Source organism: Acartia tonsa, chromosome 13 (assembly GCF_053477335.1).
Source record: "Acartia tonsa isolate MP-2025a chromosome 13, ASM5347733v1, whole genome shotgun sequence".
Classification (NCBI taxonomy): Eukaryota; Metazoa; Arthropoda; class Copepoda; order Calanoida; family Acartiidae; genus Acartia; species Acartia tonsa.
The window spans coordinates 3,001,725-3,006,928 of record NC_137272.1 but is presented as its reverse complement, the minus strand read 5'-3'; the positions used below and the strand labels follow the sequence as shown (position 1 = coordinate 3,006,928).

Below are 5,204 nucleotides of genomic sequence, written 5' to 3'. Positions count from 1 at the left end.
ATTCTCTATGATAATATACATATATGCAGTACATGATTCTCAGGAAGGCTCAGAGTTGGTTTTAGATAGATAGATAGATGTATTTCAACATAGGCATACAAAATGATAACAATATTTCTTACGCATATTTACATAATTTTATGCATAGTTTGGTACTTTCATAATCTGTGTTGGCCGTTGCAAAAGCTGGAAGTACCGATTTAAGACAAACACATTCAAATGTTTTTTTATGTTTCTAGCTACATAGAAATTTAATCAGATAATTATATTGGATTTATACATATAACATATTTAAATAGGTTTAAATAGAATAAATAAATAGTAAGGTATAAATGATGCTATTTACAATATGATACAATGGGGTTAGAGAAATTTTAAAAATTTAAGAGAAATTAAGGCAAATTTAATTGTATTTGTGGATAACGTTTTTTCAGTACTTTTGGGGATCAGCTTTTTTCAGAACCAACACAAGGACAGGAGCCACGGCATTGGATCTGAGGAATTGGAGAGTCACATGAACCTTTGCATAAACGGGATCCAGGTTTCTTTTGACATAATTCTTCTATATTCTGACATCTTACTTTGTCAAGCCAATTACTGTAGAAGAGATAGCAAGGATTTGAGTATTCTCTGCCATTGGTAGCACAGACTGGGTCCACAAAATTAGAACACCAACTTTCGGCACTGCTACAGATAACACCCATGCTGGCAATTAACAACAAAACTGTTTTCATCCTAAAAATTATTGTTATTATTATATACTTGAGTAACAGAATGTCTGTATGTATGTCTGTAGCTTACCGCTGGACCTAAATGGTTTTCCTTTACAGTGAAGCTTCATATAGGTCAATAAAAGGTTTATAGCTATTTTAATTTTATTTATTTTATCTTATAACTCCCTTAGAAAAATTGCTTTGAAATCTTCCCCTCAAAGAAAATTTAATTACTTAAAATCTAAACCAAATGGAAAGTAGATCGTGAACCTAGCCGCTCAGTGAAATAAAAATCAAATAAATTTTATGATTAAGAATTTGATCTAATCTTTACCTGATGTTCTTTAGTCCAAGAGAAACTAAATAGGACTGTTGTTAACATTCAAAATGCATCAGTTTATATACTTTTACAAAGTTCTCCCCCTACCCAACTTTTATCCTGCTATATTTAACCCCAAAAAAACTAAGGTCAAAGAAAACATAAACTAAAAAAAAGAGGCGGAGATTTTGCTGTAATCTTTAAGAATGGGCGGAGTTTTTGCTACAATTGTTATATTCATGGTAACCATAAAGGGAAAATGATAATACCATTATAATCAACCCCCCTTCGCCCCTTTTTGCTCGCTTTTAACCCTTATCAAAAGTCAGGTATCAGATTTAAAAAAAAACTATTATCAATACCCACTTGGATACTTTTGCGTGAAAGGGTCTGAATTACTTTTTTAAAAAACATAAAACAAGGATGACAACATTCATAAAAGTGAAGCTCTGAAATGGTAATTATAGAGTTCAGAACTGAATAAGCAGAATATAAATGTATAAAGCTAAACAAAATTGTAAGTAAATATGTTTTAAACTGTTCAATTACAGGTTACTGTTTAAGGACATACTTACATACTTGATTTTAAAGGTGCTGTACTGTAATATCAATTAGCTGTATTCCAAAAATCAGATGAATAAGATAATCAAATCACATAAAAATAGCTGTTAAAAAGGATAAAAAGCATCATTTTTTAAATGGATGTGCGGAGATTTTTTTGTAACGATTATAGAGTTGCTACGCTTCCTAAATCGTACCTAACAGTTATAGGAATAATCATGCAATGTTTTAAATCGATAGACCAATTTTAACATTTCTAAATTAACGAAAAGAGCCAACCGTTGCACGAAAAAAATAACTGCCCGAGACGGACTGACGGACCGATCCTGATTATAGAAAAGCTTTGCTTTTAAAATTCCAAATAATAAAGTATAAATAAACAAGGATGACAACATCCATAAAAGCGAAGCTCTGAAACGGTAGGACAAACGGACATTAACACTTGTATAATGTCAGAACTGAATAATCAGAATGCGAATGTATAAGAGTCAAAGCAAAATTGTAAGTAAATTTGTTGAAAAAATGCTTGATACAGGATAATGATTATGGACATACTTACATATTTAGGACTTGATTATAGAGTTGCTTCGCTTATAATATTATACTTTGTTGTCCCAGGAATCAGTATACCAAAAATCAGACCAATCGGATAATTAGGTCACATACAAATTTGTTGTTAAAAATGTTTAAAAAAATCAACATGTTTAAAATGGACGTACGGACATTCTGGTAATGATCATAGAGTTGCTACGCTTTCTAACTCGTACCTAACTATTACAGGAATCACCATGCAAAATTTGAAATCGATAAGACAATTCTGACATGCCTAAATTAACGAAAAAAGCTATTTAAAAAAGTAAAAAAATCAACATGTTTAAAATGGACGTACGGACATTTTGGTAATGATTATAGAGTTGCTACGCTTTCTAAATTGTACCTAACTACTAAAGGAATCACCATGCAAAATTTGAAATCAATAGGACAATTCCAACATGTCTAAATTAACGAAAAAAGCTATCCGTGACGGACGGACGGATGGACGAACGGACGTACGGACGGACCGACCCTAATTATAGAAAAGCTTCGCTTTTAAAAAGTATACAAAAAAATTTGACTACTTAACAGAAACCTTTTATGGAAGCTTAAGTCAACAAAATGATGGGAAATAGAGATAGTTCACGAAAAATAAAAGGCTTTCAATTTGAAATTTATAACATTTTCTTATGATAAAGTTTTTGATCTCAGACAGCAGGGTAACATATTGCAAAGCATTTCTATAATCAAGTCTTAAAATGTATGTAAGCATGTAATTTTGCAATAAGTTTATATACAATATTGTTTAAAACCTTAAAATGTTCATTTGTTCTACCTTTTTCTTTAAGAGTTTCACTTTTATAAATGTGTTTTTTTTTCCTTATTACATTCACTAACAAAATGTTTCTAAAAAGAGCGGGGTAGCCCCAACATTTAGTTATTGTTAAAAGAAAAACTACCTCTGAATATCATATTGTTTTTTGAGGAAATCCAGCGGTTAGCGAGATCTTTAACTTCATCCGAAAAGACGCACGTAAAGGTCAATTTTGATATAAAATAATGATAATATATATTCTAGGTTGTTATATGAAGGCATTATCTGAATAGCGTTACACCATAAATATATTTAATGTTGAATGCCGATTTAGAGTTAATTACTTAAGCTATCAATCAAGGACGTTGGATGTTATTATGGTGCAAAAAATCACAAAAACAACCTCTCTCCATCGCATGCTTAGAAATTCATTAAATCTTGATTTGTTGGTTAAAACTAGTAGTATCAAATTTTAACTAGTTATTTAGAATGCGTGTAGTTTTGGTTTATCATAATTGGGGATTTCTTAACCCTCCTAATTTAAAAAAAAAACAAAAAACAACCACATATAAATATCATAAACGCGGTGAGGAACTTGAATATACTGTAGTTAAACTAAGAAAATCAAAATTACTATTTATCAAAAGTGTTTCCAATGTAAAGTTTAGATATTTATTGATGTATTTTTTTCTAGGGTTCATTTCTCCTGGGAAGATGAAGGAACCCTCCTCCAAAATATACGTATATAAACTTTTCCCGAACGCAACAGATAGACACACAGACAGATTAGACATCCTGTTACTTTTATCTAATAATAACTTAACCCAATTGCCTCACTGCAACAAATTAAAATTCAGAAGAATTTTGGAAGAAGTGTACTGATTCATCAAAACCTCGGTTGGATATCCGTCAAAACTGTGTAATTTCGATGGGCGCGTCTCAAATTTGACTGCTCTGAGAAATTGCTTTAATTTAAGCATCGCAGATTTTACACGTACACTTTTAAGCATGAAAGAAAGGTTAAAAACAAGTTTATTGATTTTAAAGACATGTTTAATCCTTATAGTAAAGTAACAGGATGTCCCTCAGTTTGTACTGAAGGATGTCGCTAACCGCTGAACTGATATGGTTCAGCTTTACAGTGTAGCTTATCACAGGTCCTGGGAAGGTTATAGTTATTTTGGGGGTGAATATCAACACTCTCCAAAAGAGAAATCGCCCCTAGAAAAATTACCCCTTCGGGAATTTATTTTTACTTTTCTTTTTAGATCTAAAACAAAATATTGGATTATCAAATGCAATCCCTCCCCCCTCCTGAGTTACCCCTAAAGGCTCCTATAGGCGTAGCCTTTAGTAGTATAGAAACCATTTAATGCGCAAAAATAAACAAAATCTAAAAAACAATATTATGTGAGCACTGAAATAAATGCGCGAAAAATAAGTTTACCTACTAAGATATGTGTAATATGTTTCTCACCCAAGGCGAATTCTACCGTAAAGTTTTCAGCAGCCAATTGATTTAGGAGTTAGTCAAAAACCGTAAATAAAACTTTTTAGCAAAATATACCACCTAATAGATAAGGTTCTCCTTAACAGGAAAGCATTTTATATGCCCTTGATAATTATTTTATTTATATTATGATGGACAGATAAATAGCCCTTAAAGTATAAAGCAAAGTGGCAGTTGAGGGGGGGTGGGGGGGGGGGTGATCGCCTTTAACAAAATATCTTTGGGGTGCCTTCATTTTTTTTGTATTATTTCAGGCCCTAAGTTTTTTATATATCATGTAAATATTTTATATTTCACAACAGAAAAATAGAATCCTCCTACCCCCTAAATAAGATATTTCTCATAAAATCAGGGTATAATATTTTTCAATCTCTGAAAAATTGCAGTATCATAGGGACACCAATTACATATTAACATTTTTAACAATTGATCTTTCAAATTGATTCCACCTTTAAACTTACACTTTATAATTTTTAGGCTTGCCAAAAAGCCATATACGTTACTGACTGAATTTATTAGATATGGTTTAATTTTCAGATTTTAAGTAAAAAAAGAGGATAAAAACATACATAAAAGCAAAGCTCTGATACGGTAGGTCAAACGAACATTACACTTGTAGAATGTCAGAACTGAATAATCATATTATAAATTTTTAAAAGTCGAAACAAAGTTGTTAGTAAATTTGTTGAAAATCTGTTTAATTTAGGGTAATGATTATGAACATACTTATTTCTCAAACTTGATTATAGAGAT

General features: G+C 31.2%; 1 long non-coding RNA gene across 1 annotated transcript; it reads right to left on the bottom strand.

Moving 5' to 3' along the window:
- Positions 1-1,072, bottom strand: LOC145304249 (uncharacterized). The gene is made up of 2 exons (XR_013874037.1): positions 1,048-1,072; positions 1-735 (listed from the first exon to the last, which is right to left on the bottom strand). It is a non-coding gene; the product is annotated as an uncharacterized LOC145304249 (long non-coding RNA).
- Positions 1,073-5,204: the final 4,132 nt, after the last annotated feature.